We start from the raw sequence: 18,852 nt of genomic DNA, 5'->3' as shown, positions 1-18,852 counted from the left end.
CAATAGGTTCCTCTCGGTCAGACTTCGTCTGTCGCTCGGACCCTAATAATTAAAGCTGCAAGCAGCGTCGAACGGGTCCTCGCTCACCCGCGCCGGTCGGGGGAGCGCCGAGGAGCGCGCGAGGACCAGGCGCGCGGTCGGACTCGACTCGGGCGCGACTTGTAACAAGCGCGACAAGTTTGGGGCGGATTCGACAAAGTCCAGTTCAGCCACTAGGTGGCGCTGTAACTACATGAACATATTCATGGGTCGTGTATCTCGACGTGAAGTATAGACAGCGTCATGTAAATTCGATGTAAAATGCATAAATGCTTGTCGTCTTGAGTTGTGCACTGACGTCTCAATTCAATTCAGTTTATTTGTATAGCCCATTTTCACAATTTACAAATTTGTCTCGGAGTGCATTACAATCTGGACACAGACATCCCTGACCTTTGACCTCACATCGGATCAGGAAAACAGAGGAGTACTCACAATCTGACCCCGACCTCTCAAGGCATCACGTGTATGATTAGTTGGGCACAGTGCATCATCCAATCTCCATTTCAACCAAGCTGCTGAAGCAGACTGGTGTTAGCGACTTGTAACGGTTCTTAAGCGTCATCTGGAAAACAAAATTGCAGAAACAATAATGGTGTCAATTGGTCTCTTCAAAAAGCAAATACTGGTATGATTCATAAACTTCAAAGCACAATAACATAACAAACCTGCGGCTGGACAATCCTCCTTAGTGCCACGTCCTATAAAGAAACAGAATAAACAAGAAAATGGATTTGCTTTAAATAAAATTCAAATATTGTCATAATATTAATAATATTTATTTTTCGCTAACTTTAAATTGAATTCATTCGAAATCCGCATGGTGATATCTCATGAAAATAATTCTGGCACTAGCTGAGGTCACCAATAACAAGACTGCAGTGTAATGTTTTTAAAGAAAGTTACAGAATTGCTAAGGAAAAGTTTCAAATATTTTCATAATATTAATAATTAATACTGCGCACCATTACGATGACTGTGCAGTGGATGCACTGCTCTGGAGGAGGTCGGGCAGTCTTGGTCCTGTGCTGGTCCCAGTCCACAGGAACTGGGGGCAACCATGCTCATTATACTGCAGTCCAAACATCTCCATAGTGTCTGCAATAGAAAAATGAACAGCAGGACACGGAGGTTAGTACAGCAATCAACATCTGATGAGTGTCTATGTGCAGTGATTTTGATAAACACACTTTACATATCAATGTCAGATCCTTCTAGTCAGAATATGATTATACTATGTAATTAAAAACTTCATCACACTCTGGTTCTAACATTGCTGATGAAAGTATACAGATCTCGTAAACAATATACAGGTTAATAACACCAAATGGTATTAATATTCTTAAAGAGTAGGTAAATAATATTTACCATATACTCATTAACATTCTGAATTAAAATAAATGGCTCAAGAAGAAGTAATAAACTTAAGCATCACTCCTAGTTTTAATAAGCTGCTGGTAGTTTAATCTCTAATAACACTTCATGTATGAATTGAGTATATGTTGTATGACAGCCGTAATATGCAAAGTAAACAGTAATTATTCTTTCAAATGGATGTGGAGCAGTTAAATAGCTACATGAATATTAACTGCATGCATCTTCAAGCTTCATCAGAACACATTTATCACGTGACGTGACTTGCAAACATCGTGATGCAGCCGCGTTCATATTGTACCGTTCTTTCACTGCGGTTATGTAACGTAATATCCACAGTATTTATGTGTTCATGCCGACTGGCGAACAGGAGAAACCATTATATATTTGAATGGAGGGTCGCATTAGCATGGAGCTCCTCGTGTAGCATAGCATTGAGTAACCTGTGACAATCACACGGAGAAAGAGCACCGGATAAACACGGTGGATTTTACAGCAGTCATGTGAACAAGAGACTGCCATGACTAATTATCGTTGGATTGTAGTTCATTGTAATACATTTAAAATGCTTACCATCTCAGACGGAGCAGACTGCAGACCAGGCCGGCAAAGCTGCAGTGTGATACTTCTTCTGCTCTAAACAGCAGTTTGCATCAATATATTTGGTGCATTACCGCCACCTGCTGGCCTGGAGTATCAGCCGGCGTCAGCACGCTGTGTTATTGTTCGTCTGCTTCTTGATGTATAAAAGCGAGTTGCATCCATATATTTGGTGCATTACCGCCACCTGCTGGCCTGGAGTATGAAACGCAGGTGAATACCTGTATGTGGAAATGAGATGAGCTTTGCACAAACATAGTGAAACAGAAATCAATATTGGCGACATCCGGTACAGTTTAGAGCATGGTGCCAAGAGACTTTTCTTTCCGTCTACTTGTGTTACATATACCTACCCAGCGTTATACATGTAGGTCAAACGTAGCACCGGGGCTGCCTAATGGGGCTGCCTAATTGAATATTGTAGGTGGCGCTATGGAGCAAATTACCATTTTTGAAGAATAAAATCCTATCTGGTAACTACATCTTTGATTCTTAATATGTTTGCCAAGGTATTTTCACAGGAGCATGTTTAGTCCCTCAAAGCCCCTTCGTTGTTTGATCACGAAGAATGGGTTGTACGGCAATAGTGTAACAGCGAACGTAAAATGCTTTGTGGGCTGACATCATGACAATGTTTGGATTGTGTGTTACAAATTTGAAGCCGATCTGATTGACCGACTAAGAGAAGCAAGCCTATCGTGAAAGTGAATAAATTATGGTTATTTTACTTCTCAATAGGTGATCAATAGGTGTTCCTGGAAGAAATGTGCTTGTTTCTTCGTGTGAATGTGTTCAGGCCTTGACTGGCATCACACATGATTTTTTGCGTTAGTATTGGATGAGTTTAAGCAATAGTTTTTAACATAAAGAAATCACAGAAAGTAAAAAATTATTGGCAGTAAAAAAACGTAAATTTCCTACCGACGAAAAGTCCGTTTTTTTTCACAGTGTTCATTATTCAAGTCTTGAGATTCTATAAAACTGATTTTTAGCCGATTCTGTTGGCGTTTTGTGGGAGAAATAATCGATGGGGAAAAAGTGGAAAAGGGCCAAATCAAGCAAAAAACGCCAAAAAACGCCAAAAACGGCCAACTTTGGTGAATTTTTGTAGCGCCCCCTACGGTTTAAATTGCACGAAATTTGCTGTGAATGTTCCAGGCTCCCTTCTGCACATATCCTGAAAGTCTGTTATTTTTTTTCTCCCAATAGTGTTGAAGTTATGAGCATTACAAAACAGGACACGCCCCTAAAATGTTCGCTGGGCCATAGATCCTTACCAGAATGATATATTTGAAATAAGATGATAGATCTTAGATGATATAGCTTCCATGATCATTATCTCCAATAGGTTTGGTTTGAATTGGACCCCGTATGTCGGCGCAAACGCCTCGGATGTGTTTTCACCAAAAAAAATATGGTGGAAAATTTAAGTAGGCGGAGCTTAGGGTACTGAGAGGCTTTTTTGTAGAGCAGGTCCAAGTGGACTTGTGAAAAAAAAAGCTAGTCATTTGAACATACTGGGTGAGGGGCGTCGCCGGTCAAATTTACAGGTGGCGCTAGAGCAATTTTGAAAGCCGAATTTCGACGTCGTTGTCATCTGGCTATTTTCACCAAGCCTGACAAGCTTGCCAAATTTGGTGAGTTTTGGGATATGATACATACCCCCAATATGCGCCCAATGTTCAAAAATAAAAAAGTGGAATAAGAATTAAAGCTGCAAGCAGCGTCGAACGGGTCCTCGCTCACCCGCGCCGGTCGGGAGCCGGAGACGCCAGCCCGCCGGGCCGAGGACGGAGCGCGGTCGGACTCGACTCGGGCCGCGACTTGTAACGAGCGCGAAAAGTTTGGGGCGGATTCGACAAAGTCCAGTTTCGCCACTAGGTGGCGCTTTAACTACATGAACATATTCATGCATCATGTGTCCCTATAAACAAAAACTCACGAAATCCGTGATTTAAAAGCCTCGTCCAGCTGTTTACTGACGTTAGTTATGTTAGAGTAGAGAAAGAGAGAGAGGAGAGAGAGAGAGTTATTATTCCATTCTAAACTAGAACGGGCACTCGGTAGAGCGCATACCTTCGCATATCACAAGATTGGGCATTGAATTATGAACATTTTGGCATTAGTTGCATGCCAATTGGACAAAAATGTATCGTGCTATGGTAAAAAAGATGTGATGTAAAAAAAATATTGACCTTTCCATGACCTTTGACCCAATTGATCCCAAAATCTAATCAAATGGTCCCCGGATAATAACCAATCATCCCACCAAATTCCATGTGATTCAAGAAGATTTGACCTGTTCATGACCTTTGACCTTGACCTTTGACCCGATCGATCCCAAAATCTAATCAACTGGTCCCGGATAATAAACAATCATCCCACCAAATTTCATGCGATTCAATACTCTTTGAGTTTTGCGAATAACACATACAAATAAATAAATACATGGCGATCAAAACATAACGCTTCCGGCATTTTCAATGCGTTTGCGTGGCCAGACTGAAAAAAAAATCATAATACCTCTCTGGTATTGTTCAGAGGACCGGGCCAAATGTGGAGGCGGGCCTTAGTTTGAGGACCACTGCTCTTGGCTGTCTATCAATATAGCTTATTTTGAAAATGGCGATCAATACAATACGGATCGAGGAGGGCAGTATCAGAGGAGGAGAGAGAGAGGAGAGAGGAGAGAGAAGAGAGAGAAAAAGAGAGAGAGAGAGAGTTCTTATTCCATTCTAAATAACGGGCTAGTCAAACAAATTTGGGGCGGACTGAAGGAAGTCCAGTTGAGCCACTAGGTGGCGCTTTAACTACGTGAACATATTCATGCGTCGTGTGTCCCTATGTGAAGTATAGATCACCTCATGTAAATTCAATGTAAAAAAATAAATGAAAAAATGCTGCCTTGTCTTGGAATCGAACACGCATCTCCAGGTCTCCAGACCTACACTTAACATGGTGAGCTATGAGCCAACTGGTTTACAGGCAGCCGTGAGCTCACATTATTTTGGGCAGGAAAATTTGGTTATTTTACTTTTCAATAGGTGATCAATAGGTGTTCCTGGAAGAAATGTGCTTGTTTCTTCGTGTGAATGTGTTCAGGCCTTGACTGGCATCACACATGATTTTTGGGGGAAGTATTGGATGAGATTAAGCAATAGTTTTTAACATAAAGAAATCACAGAAAGTAAAAAATTATTGGCAGTAAAAAAACGGAAATATCCTACCGACGAAAAGTCCGGTTTTTTTCACAGTGTTCATTATTCAAGTCTTGAGATTCTATAAAACTGATTTTTAGCCGATTCTGTTGGCGTTTTGTGGGAGAAATAATCGATGGGGAAAAAGTGGAAAAGGGCCAAATCAAGCAAAAAACGCCAAAAAACGCCAAAAACGGCCAACTTTGGTGAATTATTGTAGCGCCCCCTACGGTTCAAATTGCACGAAATTTGCTGTGAATGTTCCAGGCTCCATTCTGCACATATCCTGAGAGTCTGTTATTTTTCTTTCCCAATAGTGTTGAAGTTATGAGCATTTCAAAACAGGACACGCCCCTAAAATGTTCGTTGGGCCATAGATCCTTACCACAATGATATATTTGAAAAAGGATGATAGATCTTAGATGATGTAGCTTCCATAATCATTAGCTCCAATAGGTTTGGTTTGAATTGGATCCCGTATGTCGGAGCAAACGCCTCTGATGTGTTTTTCACCAAAAAAAATATGGTGGAAAATTTAAGTAGGCGGAGCTTAGGGTACTGAGAGGCTTTTTTGTAGAGCAGGTCCAAGTGGACTTGTGACAAAAAAAGCTAGTCATTTGAACATACTGGGTGAGGGCGTCGCCGGTCAAATTTACAGGTGGCGCTAGAGAGCAATTTTTGAAAGCCGAATTTCGAGGTCGGTGTCATCCGGCTATTTTCACCAAGCCTGACAAGCTTGCCAAATTTGGTGAGTTTTGGGATATGATACATACCCCCAATATGCCCCCAATGTTCAAAAATAAAAATCAGAAGAAGAATAATAAGAACTCTAACAATTTCAATAGGTTCCTCTCGGTCAGACTTCGTCTGTCGCTCGGACCCTAATAATAATAATACCCCTAACAATTTCAATAGGTTCCTCTCGGTCAGACTTCGTCTGTCGCTCGGACCCTAATAATACCCCTAACAATTTCAATAGGTTCCTCTCGGTCAGACTTCGTCTGTCGCTCGGACCCTAATAATACCCCTAACAATTTCAATAGGTTCCTCTCGGTCAGACTTCGTCTGTCGCTCGGACCCTAATAATAATACCCCTAACAATTTCAATAGGTTCCTCTCGGTCAGACTTCGTCTGTCGCTCGGACCCTAATAAGAATAATAATAATACCCCTAACAATTTCAATAGGTTCCTCTCGGTCAGACTTCGTCTGTCGCTCGGACCCTAATAAGAATTAAAGCTGCAAGCAGCGTCGAGCAGATCCTCTTCACCGCTCACGGTCGAGGCGGGCGGGGGGGCCGGCCGGCCGAGGGGTGGCGCCGGTCGGACTCGACTCGGGCCGCGACTTGTAACGAGAGCGACAAGTTTGGGGTGGACTGAAGGAAGTAGAGATCACGTCATGTAAATTCAATGTAAAAAAAAAAAGTGATGAAAAAAAACTGCCTTGTCTTGGAATCGAACACGCATCTCCAGGTGTCCAGACCAACACTTAACATGGTGAGCTATGAGCCAGCTGGTTTACAGGCAGCCGTAGGAGCTCACATTATTTTGGGGAGAAAAATGTGGTTATTTTACTTCTCAATAGGTGATCAATAGGTGTTCCTTCAAGAAAAGTGCTTGTTTCTTCGTTTGAATGTGTTCAGGCCTTGACTGGCATCACACATGATTTTTTGGGGAAGTATTGGATGAGTTTAAGCAATAGTTTTTAACATAAAGAAATCACAGAAAGTAAAAAATTATTGGCAGTAAAAAAACGTAAATTTTCTACCGACGAAAAGTCCGTTTTTTTTCACAGTGTTCATTATTCAAGTCTTGAGATTCTATAAAACTGATTTTTAGCCGATTCTGTTGGCGTTTTGTCGGAGAAATAATCGAAGGGGAAAAGGTGGAAACTGGCCAAATCAAGCGAAAAACGACAAAAAACGCCAAAAACGGCCAACTTTGGTGAATTATTGTAGCGCCCCCTACGGTTCAAATTGCACGAAATTTGCTGGGAATGTTTCAGGCTCCCTTCTGCACATATCCTGACAGTCTGTTATTTTTTTCTCCCAATAGTGTAGATGTTATGAGCATTACAAAACAGGACACGCCCCTAAAATGTTCGTTGGGCCATAGATCCTTACCACAATAATATATGTGAAAAAGGATGACACGCCCCTAAAATGTTCGTTGGGCCATAGATCCTTACCACAATAATATATGTGAAAAAGGATGATAGATCTTAGATGATATAGCTTCCATGATCATTATCTCCAATAGGTTTGGTTTGAATTGGACCCTGTATGTCGGAGCAAACGCCTCTGATGTGTTTTTCACCAAAAAAAATATGGCGGAAAATTTAAGTAGGCGGAGCTTAGGGTCCCGAGAGGCTTTTTTGTAGAGCAGGTCCAAGTGGACTTGGGAAAAATAAAAGCTAGTCATTTGAACATACTGGGTGAGGGGCGTCGTCGGTCAAACTTCCAGGTGGCGCTAGAGAGCAATTTTTGAAAGCCGAATTTCAAGGTCGGTGTCACTCGTCTATTTTCACCAAGCCTGACAAGCATACCAAATTTGGTGAGTTTTGGGATATGATGCATACCCCCAATATGCGGTCAAAGAGGAAAAATAAGATGCGGAATAATAATAATACCCCTAACAATTTCAATAGGTTCCTCTCGGTCAGACTTCGTCTGTCGCTCGGACCCTAATAATAATAAGAATTCTAACAATTTCAATAGGTTCCTCTCGGTCAGACTTCGTCTGTCGCTCGGACCCTAATAATAATACCCCTAACAATTTCAATAGGTTCCTCTCGGTCAGACTTCGTCTGCCGCTCGGACCCTAATAATAATAATACCCCTAACAATTTCAATAGGTTCCTCTCGGTCAGACTTCGTCTGTCGCTCGGACCCTAATAATACCCCTAACAATTTCAATAGGTTCCTCTCGGTCAGACTTCGTCTGTCGCTCGGACCCTAATAAGATGTATTGGCTATAGAGCGTATTCACTCACGTCACCACAACAACCTTGTTGGGGTCCATGCACGGCATTGTTTTGCTTTTTTTTATGCCGCTCTTCTTTAGAAATGACCATCATATCCTGAAAGACATGAGGTTGCTGGGCTCTCGCATAATCAAACAGCGGACACGATAGGTCAACTTCTTCCGACATTTAATAAGTGGACCCCAAGATGGCGCGATTGAGATGCTGACGTCACGTGAATACGCTCTATACTGCTGCTGATAAAGATCTGATGATGGTCCTGAATAATATTGGGAAACAGCACCATCTAAAGGTAGTTTGGCCTCAAGACATTGTGATGCACTTGCATCTTTTATCTAGAATAATTAAATCTATCTAAAAAAAGATCCCACATTTTTATTACACATTTCCTGCTTCATTCTATTAAATCACAGCGTCAATTTTTTTCAATTTAATGTATCTAGTTTAAAAGTAAGCACGTTTTAAGCATTCCTTTCAAACAAAAGGCCTGTTGAGGATGTCTTTGTGAATTTGAACATGGGGGTATAGTGGTGCTCTTCATCCTCTTGTGGCCCAAATTGAGTATGCCAACAACAAACATAAAATAAAGTTCCTGACATAAATACAACCCCTTGTTCACCCTGTTGTTGAGTCATAAACATATTATTTGATCAGAAATGCTTCACCAGAATGTGTTACTCACTTGCATGACTGTATTTTACTTTTCAAAACATATGCCACCTTTTATTTCCCTGAACACACTATGTGAAGTTTATTTTACCTTATACAAACACAATGTGTAGAAATGTATTGATGCAGTAATCCTTCCCTTTCACAGACTGAGATATACACTACTGTTCAAAAGGTTGGGGTCACTGAGAAATGTCTTTATTTTTCAAAGAAAAGCACTGTTTTTTCAATAAAGATAACATGAATCAAAAATACACACTATACATTGTTAATGTGGTAAATGACTATTCTAGGTGGAAACGTCTGGTTTCTAATGAAATATCTCCATAGGTGTATAGAGGCCCATTTCTATCAACTATCACTCCAGTGTTCTGTTTGCTAATCGCCTTAGAAGACTAATATCTGATTAGAAAACCCTTGTGCAATTATGTTAGCACAGCTGAAAACAGTTATGCTGGTGATATAAGCTATACAACTGGCCTTCCTATGAGCTTGAAGTTTGAAGAACAAAATTAATACTTCAAATATTAATCATTATTTCTAACCTTGTATTGACAAGGTTAGAAATAATAATAATAATGTCTTGACTATATTTTCTATTCAATTTTCAATTCATTTCATAAATAAAATTGAGTTATCATGGAAGACGCGAAATTGTCTGGAAACTTTTGAACAGTAGTGTAGATATTACACCAAGGGAATGTTTGATGTTTTAAATGGCAAAATGATGAAATATGTATTAATGTTGCTGGCTAAAGAGTCATTCACAGGCAACTAAAAGTATAGGGATCATACTTATAGATCGAGAGTCAGTTAGATCCCAGAGACATCTTTTTTCCTGTTAACCTTCACACTTAACTTCAACCACTCATTAAATCCAAAAGCAGATTTGGATATGTACTGCTGTATAAAAAACAGCAAAATAAAGCATATAACAATAATAATTGCATGGTGATAATCAAGTGATATTTAAATAGTTTTTTATCTACTTCTTGTATTTTTTCAGCAAAAAACAAGCGCATACTTGATCATGAACATTCATTCTTGACTCTGGAATTTTCATTTAAAAAAATTACTAGTTTGTTGTTTACCCTTAATGTCTACGTCTCAATTTGCTCCTCAGCAGACGGTGATCTCTGCTTCTGAAAAAGAAGTTGGACCTTGAGCCACGTTTCTTTTCAGATGGTTTATAATCGTCTGACTCCTCACTTGAAAGAAGGAGAAGGAGAAGGAGACGGAGAAGGAGGAGGAGGAGGAGAAGGAGAAGGAGAAGAAGGAGAAGAAGAAGAAGAAGTTCTGCTCTGTCTTTGCCGTGACACTGGCTCTAATGTAGCACTAGAGGGCGCCCCATGCCAGCCACTTGGATGGTTCAGTCCTTGAACGTAACACTGAGGCATTACCAATGAATGTCATTTTACGGAATAGCTCTTTCCAGAAGACCCATAGTACCATTATAATGTGGCTCACATGGAGTGAGATATTCATATTGGCTTATAGGATCATAAAAGGCTCTGAATATGAACACGGAAGCCTCATGAAACATGGGTATTTGCATAATTGATGAATCTTTACAGCTGGTTGTTGCAATAGCTGAATTATATCAACATAAACATTACAGTTTAAAAAGTACTTTACAAATATTCAACATTTTACTGTAATCAAACTACGGGAACATTATTTGTAAATGGTAGAACACTGAAACACAGAAATATTATTTCTACGGTTCCTGTGTAGCTACACTCAAAAAAACGATTCAAGCCCTTCTTAGAGGTGACACATTTAAATATTGTTTGATACATTTAAATAAATCAATTACAAAACGAAGATATTTATATTGAATGGGTGTAACACAAAATGTATGAATACTTTCATTTATTAGATTTATTTAGGTTACACTCACAAAAACGATTCAAGCCCTTCTTAGAGGTGACACATTTAAATATTGTTTGATACATTTAAATAAATCAATTACAAAAATAGATATTTATATTTAATGGGTGTAACACAAAATGTATGAATACTTTCATTTATTAGATTTATTTAGGTTAGATGGTATGCATATCAACTCAAAATAAATGTGTTTCATTGGGGACTACCCTTTGCGCATGCGCCAGCTGAAAATCAGTTGTTTGCATGAGGTGAAGACATTTTCAGGACTGTATGGTGGTGTAGTGGCTAGCACTGTCACCTCAAAGCCAGAGGTCCGTGGGTTCAATTCCCAGTCAGGGCGTTCCTTCTGTGTGAAGTTTGCATATTTTTTAGTTAGTTAGTTTATATTTTGAGTTGGACAAACACAAATTAATTTAATTTAAAGAATATCGTTATTTTATTTTAGATGTATTTGATACAAATGAGTTGGACTAACTGAATTACATTGTATTGCACTGATGTGCTAAATTTTAGTTGGAATTGCATATAATTATTGGATGGAAAACCTGCCAACAATTTAATTGAGTTCATCCAATGAGTCATTTCTTTGAGTGTAGTGGACATATAACCGATATGCAATATAACTAGAACTATGAAGCAGCTTGAAACATCATTTAGTTTTTTCTTCCCACATGACTTTTCATGTGGAAAGAAAACAAATTATGTTTTTATGCTGCTATATAGTCGTCAAACCTGACTCTTTGTTGTGATGTGTGCTACGCCTTCTCATAATTAAGATTTATGTCAGCCATTAAGGTAGGAGTGACTGCATGCGGGGTTCCCCTCTGCTAAATCATGGTGGAAAGTGTTCGCTTTGGTGAAGTGAACTTTGAAAAGGAAAGAAAACAACTTTTAAATGAGAGATATTAGTTTGTACAAATATGCCTGATGTTAGCTAGTTAGTGCCATAAACTATGGATTTGATGGATCCTTCCTTTTCTGGCTTTAAACTAAATTGCTTTAGAGGTTTTTCAGCAGTGACACCTCTGTCATTTTCTTTAAACATGTCTAAAGTGTTAACATTAACTATCAGCAGCTTCACTGGTTTCAGCTTTCAAACCCATCTCAGTGCAGATCTACGACATGATACTTTTGCCCTAACAGAAAGACCATATTGTTCATTATGAGCCCTGCAGGCGTGGACAAATAGCAGTTGAATCTCTCATTCAGGGCCAGTGAAATACGAACTGGCCTTTTCTCCAAATTAACCTGCTGACCACGGTTCACACAGGCATTCCTACACTCAAAGAAATGACTCATTGGATGAACTCAATTAAATTGTTGGCAGGTTTTCCATCCAATAATTATCTGCAACTCCAACTCAAATTTAGCACATCAGTGCAATACAATGTAATTAAGTTAGTCCAACTCATTTGTATCAAATACATCTAAAATAAAATAACGATATTCATTAAATTAAATTAATTTGTGTTTGTCCAACTCAAAATATAAACTAACTAACTAAGAAAATATGCAAACTCCACACAGATGGAAAGCTCCGACTGGGAATTGAACCCACAGACCTCTGGCTTTGAGGCGACGGTGCTAGCCACTACACCACTGTACAGCCCCGAAACTGTCTGTACCTAGTAAACAACTGATGTTCAGCTGGCGCATGCGCAAAGGGTAGTCCTCAATGAAACACATTTATTTTGAGTTGATATGCACACCATCTAACCTAAATAAATCTAATAAATGAAAGTATTCATACATTTTGTGTTACACCCATTCAAAATAAATATCTTCGTTTTGTAATTGATTTATTTAAATGTATCAAACAATATTTAAATGTGTCACCTCTAAGAAGGGCTTGAATCGTTTTTTTGAGTGTACTGTAACCCTGCTAATAATCACCATCAAAGCACAAGGTATGCATTATATTACCAGACAGGGGACCAACTCTAGTTTATTTACTTTGGGGGGGGGGGGGGGGGGGGAGTAGATTGCAGCTTTCAGTGTTGTATGTTCTGCTCAAATAAGAACCGAAAACAATGCAGATGTTGTCACTCATATTGTCTTGTGTACTTTATGTCTGTGTCTGTAATGGTAGAGACAAGTAAGGCTTGTCAAGATTGGAGTCTATTTATTAAGCTATGCGTTTACGTCCTCAACACTCTTTGACTTTCCATAGTGGGAAAAGTATAGAGCGTATTCACGTGACGTCAGAATCTCAATCGCGCCATCTTGGGGTCCACTTATTAAATGTCAGAAGAAGTTGACCTGGCTATCGTGTCCGCTGTTTGATTATGCGAGAGCCCAGCAACCTCATGTCCTTCTGCATTACCAAAGAAAGATTTCAGCGGTTGGAATTGAATATTTGCAACGCTTTTTTACCTGATTTCACTCGCTCAACACTTTGTGGTTAATTCGCTAGTTACCAGCACATAGCCCGGTCACATTCCTGTAAAACAGTTTTCATTTCCGCTATCGACCATGGGACATTAACAACTATTTCTGTGTTATACTTGTTGTGGAAATACCACAAATGTCGGAACATCGAGCGCCCCGTGTCTGGGTTCATACTATGATCCGCAGGGCTCTCAAGTCTCACGCATTGAGCGTGAGACTCACGCATTTCGGTCTTATCTCACGCACTCCCGCCACACATCGAATTCCTCACGCTGAAAAAACCTCTCGGCTATTTAATGCTTGAATGCAGGGGTGCTCAATACGCCGATCGATTGGCTGCAGAGCTCCGACGCCGGTCTGCGCGCATTGGGATGGAGCAAAAAAATAGTCACTAACACCCCCCCCCCCCCCCCGCCTCCAGGACGAGTGTCTGGATGAAGCCGCTTCCAGCTCCTTCAGGACCAGCAGTGCCTGGCTGGCCGTGCTGAGTGCTGTTCCCATGTAGCCAGTGTTTTATTTTACCTTGAAATGAATCACAGAGTAAAGGCAGACATCGCCCGACGGAGTTGCCATGTTCATGGCTTCCTCCCAAGTTTCCATCCACAGTTCCTTTTGCGCAAGTGAAAGACATTGATTTTCGCTCGGCGAAAAAAGCAAAAAGAGATTATTGACATGTGTGTCAATGGAAACGTGCCCACAACCCGATGTATCAACAGAAACACATGAGAACAGTCCTAACGCTCATACGCCGAGTGAAGCCGAAATAGATGCATGACAATTTAAAGTAATAGCCTGTCTTGTTGAGCTGATAAACCCATATTCTGAATCATTAGTCCCACATCCAACAATGAGGCACAGTACCATAATCACAAGGCACACCGCTTTGAACTGAAATTGTGTCTCCTTCAGGATATAATGGTCATTTTTATCTTTTAACTTTATCAGCAGCAGTAGGCTATAGAGCGTATTCACGTGACGTCAGCATCTCAATCGCGCCATCTTGGGGTCCACTTATTAAATGTCGGAAGAAGTTGACCTATCGTGTCCGCTGTTTGATTATGCGAGAGCCCAGCAACCTCATGTCTTTCAGGATATGATGGTCATTTCTAAAGAAGAGCGGCATAAAATAAAGCAAAACAATGCCGTGCATGGACCCCAACATGGCCGCCAAAGGTTGTTGTGGTCACGTGAGTGAATACGCTCTAAAGTTGAAACTAATTTAATTAACAATGGCTCAGTTCCAGCAGGTGTTGCAACGAGCACAAGCACAGGGCTTTCACCCTGGAGACTGCTGTTAGGGTCCCACGTGAAACCAAAAGTAAACCCTGACTTAAGGCTTGTTACGTACTCCACCGCATTCCAAATAGGATAACTTCCGTTCCTTAACAGCAAAAACAGCAACATGACGGCTTGATGAGATTGTGTTTGGTAAAAATTCCACAGTTGATTAAATCTGGATCGACTGGTGAAATGAGTATATAAATGTCAAATTAAACTAAATTAACATTTTTCTGATTGGAAATTGGCATTAACATTCAATTTAGGTTAGTGGTTTAAGTTTTGACAAAGACAATTCCTTCAAAGGGATCTGTGTGAGTTTTGGTCACTATGAATGAGAATAATCCACCAACATTGTAAACTTCGGAAAGAAAACATCCTCGCATAAGTTTTTAATTAAAATCAAATCATCTGAGTTTCGAGTGAATGCATCCATAAATCTAACTTCCTCAACTTTGCTTTTATATCTATGTCAAAGTGCTTAGTTCTCAGTGCCAAGGGAATGTGTTTTTAAAGCTTGGACCACAGCCTGAATTCTTGAAGGATTTGTAGATCTACGGCCCATTAACACCCTGTCATCACTCTATTGTGACAGAAATTCAATTACACATTGAGGCTATTTTCATTGCCATACATTCCCTGAAACTGAGTCCTTGGGTTCTTAAAGTTGACATGGATTTAAGGAACTGGGTTGGGTGTCGGCTTTCTGTGACAAACTCTGGATTGCCACAGAAGATTGCTTCTGAAGAAAGATGATACTTTGGCCATGTTCCAAGGTAACCAGGTTTCTAATCCCTTTTGGATACCTTCAAACAAATCTTTTAACATCATATTTTTGTTGTTGAATATTCAATGCAAGAACAAGTGAGACATTGTTGTTAGGCCATTGGCATTAATGACAACATCCAACATTGCCTTTTTTCGGAGGGTGAAAAGCAATGACAACCATACAGTCTGTGGATTATTCAGGATTCTACAGGGAGATGTTACTATTGATTTATTTATATTGTTTTTAAAAGCATGAGCACCTAATTTACAGAATTTGGTTGCAGGAAAAGATCCCAAAATTGGATTTAGCAAAAGACCCCCAGGCAAATAAAACAAAAACATTTTCATGGCCATTTACCATTATATGTAAGTGAGAAGCTCTTAGAACACTGCCCTTTCTCGACACAGTAAACTCCACCCAACTTAAAAGTACAGGACCTCTTGGGCGCATTTCTGATTGCCTATCTCACAGTGTAAACTAGTAACTACCTCTATACTGTTGGTTGGTAAGACATATTCATCTGAAATCGCTGTATAAGAACAATGCAGAGCATACCAGTGCATGTTAGCGTACATGCGCTAACAATGCACTAAAAGCATACACGGCCTATGTCAACAAAGCAAGAAGAAACTTGTATAGCAACACACACAGAGAGAGAGATTGACTTTCTTATTCTGCTTAGGTAGACATTACTCTACTCGATCTGTACAGTGCAAATTGTTCTTTGCTGCTATAAGGGGCGGCTGTAGCTCAGTGGGGTAGGTTGTCGGTTCGTTCCCGGCTCTCCCCATTATTTGCAAGTCGAAGTGTCCTTGAGCAAGGCACTGAACACCCAGTTGCTTCCCGGGCGCATCACTGCAGCCCACTGCTCCTTAATAACTAAGGATGGGTTAAATGCAGAGAACTAATTTTCCCTTGGGGATTAATAAAGTATATATCTTATCTTATATATGGATGTTCAGAATGGTCAATAAAGCTCTTTTTAACCTCCCAGAAGCTATTTTTGGCCAGAGAATCATTTTTAATTTTTCGTTCCAGGAACCTTCTCCGTGAGTCATCTCATCTTTGATAGAAACTACTCCTGTCAGCATGCCACAACCACTCTGGACAGAAACAGCTAATAACAACTGACGAACAACTCAAGTGTTGAGGGAAGTATAAATGCACATCAAGTTTTATTGATTGAAGCATTTCCTGAGCTTCAATCCAATTAGATTATATTTGTAGCCCCATATCAGACATTTGCCTCAGAGGGTACAATCTGTCCAACATACGACGTCCACTGTCCTCGGACCCTCTGTGGTTCAGGACAACTCCCCTGAATTTTTTTCTTGAAATACAATAAAACTGAAATGGAAACAAGAGCCACTCTCAGAAGGTTTACATATGAAAACGTTCAGTTGGCCTTGTAGTTGAGAAGAGCTATCAACAGGACACGACAGGAATCAAACCCTTTTAAAGTCGCTGGGATTTCTCAAGCTTGATAATTGGAGCTCTGTCTTTGCTCTTGGTTGCTGGAATTTATGTACTTCAAAAATGGGAGCATGTGTCAGAAGAAGTTGAGAAACCACGGACTGTGACTGTTTCACCACACTGTTTACTGTCGAAGAACACGTGTCGATAAGGCATTGATCTCACTTCAGTGTGTTTGTGTCTGAGCACCCTTAAACATGAAACAGAGGCCCCCAGGGAGTCTCTTTTCCCCTTCAGTGTACTATATCAACAGATAGAGCAGGGGGAAATCCTCCCTCTGTATCATTACTCTGACGTTAAATTCACAAGTATTTTCTCAGCGGTTTGTGATTATAAGTTTATTTAATCAGAACAAACACAAAGGCCCACATCATCAGACATGTTGTGAACAAGCCACTGTCAAAAGCCTTGCACAGACTTGATAAGCTCATCACAGGGTATATAAACCCAGCCTCAGATTCTTTTTTCATGAGCTTAGTCTTGGAAGAGTTAAATGTGGTGGTGAAAAAACACTAACATATTGAAAAGAATACATGATTTTGTGGCTGCAAATTGAAAAGATAGCACCTCTGATGTGTGAAATAAATGTCGTATAATAATTCGGAAATAATAATTTTAGATATGGTATTGTTCAAAGACTGTGCAAAATTCACAATAACTAAGTTTGACATATTTTATATTAAACAAATAGTGAAAATGGTTAAACAAAACCTGTCTCTCGTTCAAAATAACATTGACATTTGTAATAATTCAAATGACCAAAAACATTGAGTTTAAGCCTAGCCAACGCATGTAGCCTAGCCAAAGCATGTTGCCGAGCCAAAGCATGTTGCCTAGGTGGACTTTTGTTTTCACACGGGACATGAACATCCGCCTCCTGTGAAGGTGCTGTGTTTGTTTCCACCCATCCTTCTTCCAAATGCAGACTTCCTTGTTCTTTATACTATGTATATGAGTGTCTAATATTGATGTGGCGTCAAATGCTATGTGGAAAATATAATTTTTGTGTGTGACAACACCCGCAATGACTTGCCATGGGCTGATCCTAGATCAAAAGGGAATAACTTTAGACAAGCTAAAGCTGGAGTAAATATTGATGTTAGAATGTGGTTAACCTCAGGTACACATTCCGCATATTTTTCCCAGGGACACAGCTTCTAGAAATGCAGAATGTGGATTCCATGTGCGAGTTATGCTTCTGGAACAGCAGCTTGAGTGTTGCTAGCTGTGACGTCAGGACTTTACCTCGCTACAAGAATAAAAATAAATTGCTCATAAACTCATCCCGCTAAAACAACCAATTACATTATGCTTGTTAAGTGAGCATTTTCATTTCCTGTCATACACAGTAAACATTAGGTTACAATATGGTAATAACTATAATCTTTGGCCTCCTTGTTACAGCTAGTTTTGTAGGATGAAGTTTGGAGCAGGTTATGAAAACCCAATGCCTTCCAAAGAAACATAGGAATAATACAAATAGAAATTCTCAGAATAAATGGTAAATTATGACAAACTTAGGCTTGATTTTGACTTTCGAAGTCAAACTTATGAGATCGTAGGTCCAAATCCATACTTATTAAATCAAAATGATAAGATTTTAGGACAAACATTTTAGTTACTAGGCTACTGTGTGTCAAAATGAGTCCAATGTACTGATGGTTTTTAATGTGCCCATAATTATATTCAGAACTACAGCTCCTCAAAAATGTTGGGTATATAAGAAATCAAAGATAGTTAGATTTAAAATGTTGACTTCTCTTCTAATTTGTACCCACTATAACATCATTTTGAATTATTTCACAGTTATGTGTTTCAAATTGGAATTAAAATCTTTTGTAAAAAAGAAAGTTCCTAATATTTCACCTTTTTTCTTTTACTGACAGAAATTGGCTTCCATATTATTGTGAGAGAGCCTGCTTCGAGGTACAATCCACATCATGACTCATGATCCAACCCACGTAAAGAATAAAAATACTCAAGTTAATTTGAATTTGCTTTAAACATCACAGTTATAGCCATCCGACATTGAAATTGTAGGTCATTAAGCAAATCGATACTAGACTGTTTTTCTACCCTAATTTGCCATTATCAACTATAATTTACAAAATAATCTAAGCGTCTGTAATCTAAGAATTCTGATATATTTTCCTTTCACATCGCAGAATACAAGAACCCTTTTTTTAACAATTTT

The 18,852-nt window shown here is 39.6% G+C and overlaps 1 long non-coding RNA gene across 2 annotated transcripts; it reads right to left on the bottom strand.

Moving 5' to 3' along the window:
* Positions 1–662: 662 nt before the first annotated feature.
* LOC130196958 (uncharacterized) lies at positions 663–2,471 on the bottom strand. 2 transcript variants are annotated; one of them, XR_008832351.1, is made up of 3 exons: positions 1,987–2,471; positions 1,005–1,137; positions 663–740 (listed from the first exon to the last, which is right to left on the bottom strand). It is a non-coding gene; the product is annotated as an uncharacterized LOC130196958 (long non-coding RNA). The 2 variants fall into 2 exon arrangements; XR_008832352.1 differs by lacking the exon at positions 1,987–2,471 and adding an exon at positions 1,715–1,863.
* Positions 2,472–18,852: the final 16,381 nt, after the last annotated feature.

The sequence above is a fragment of the Pseudoliparis swirei genome, chromosome 7, assembly GCF_029220125.1.
Source record: "Pseudoliparis swirei isolate HS2019 ecotype Mariana Trench chromosome 7, NWPU_hadal_v1, whole genome shotgun sequence".
NCBI classification, from domain to species: Eukaryota; Metazoa; Chordata; class Actinopteri; order Perciformes; family Liparidae; genus Pseudoliparis; species Pseudoliparis swirei.
Note: the sequence above shows the minus strand (reverse complement) of the source record. Positions and strands in the feature narration are given on the sequence as shown.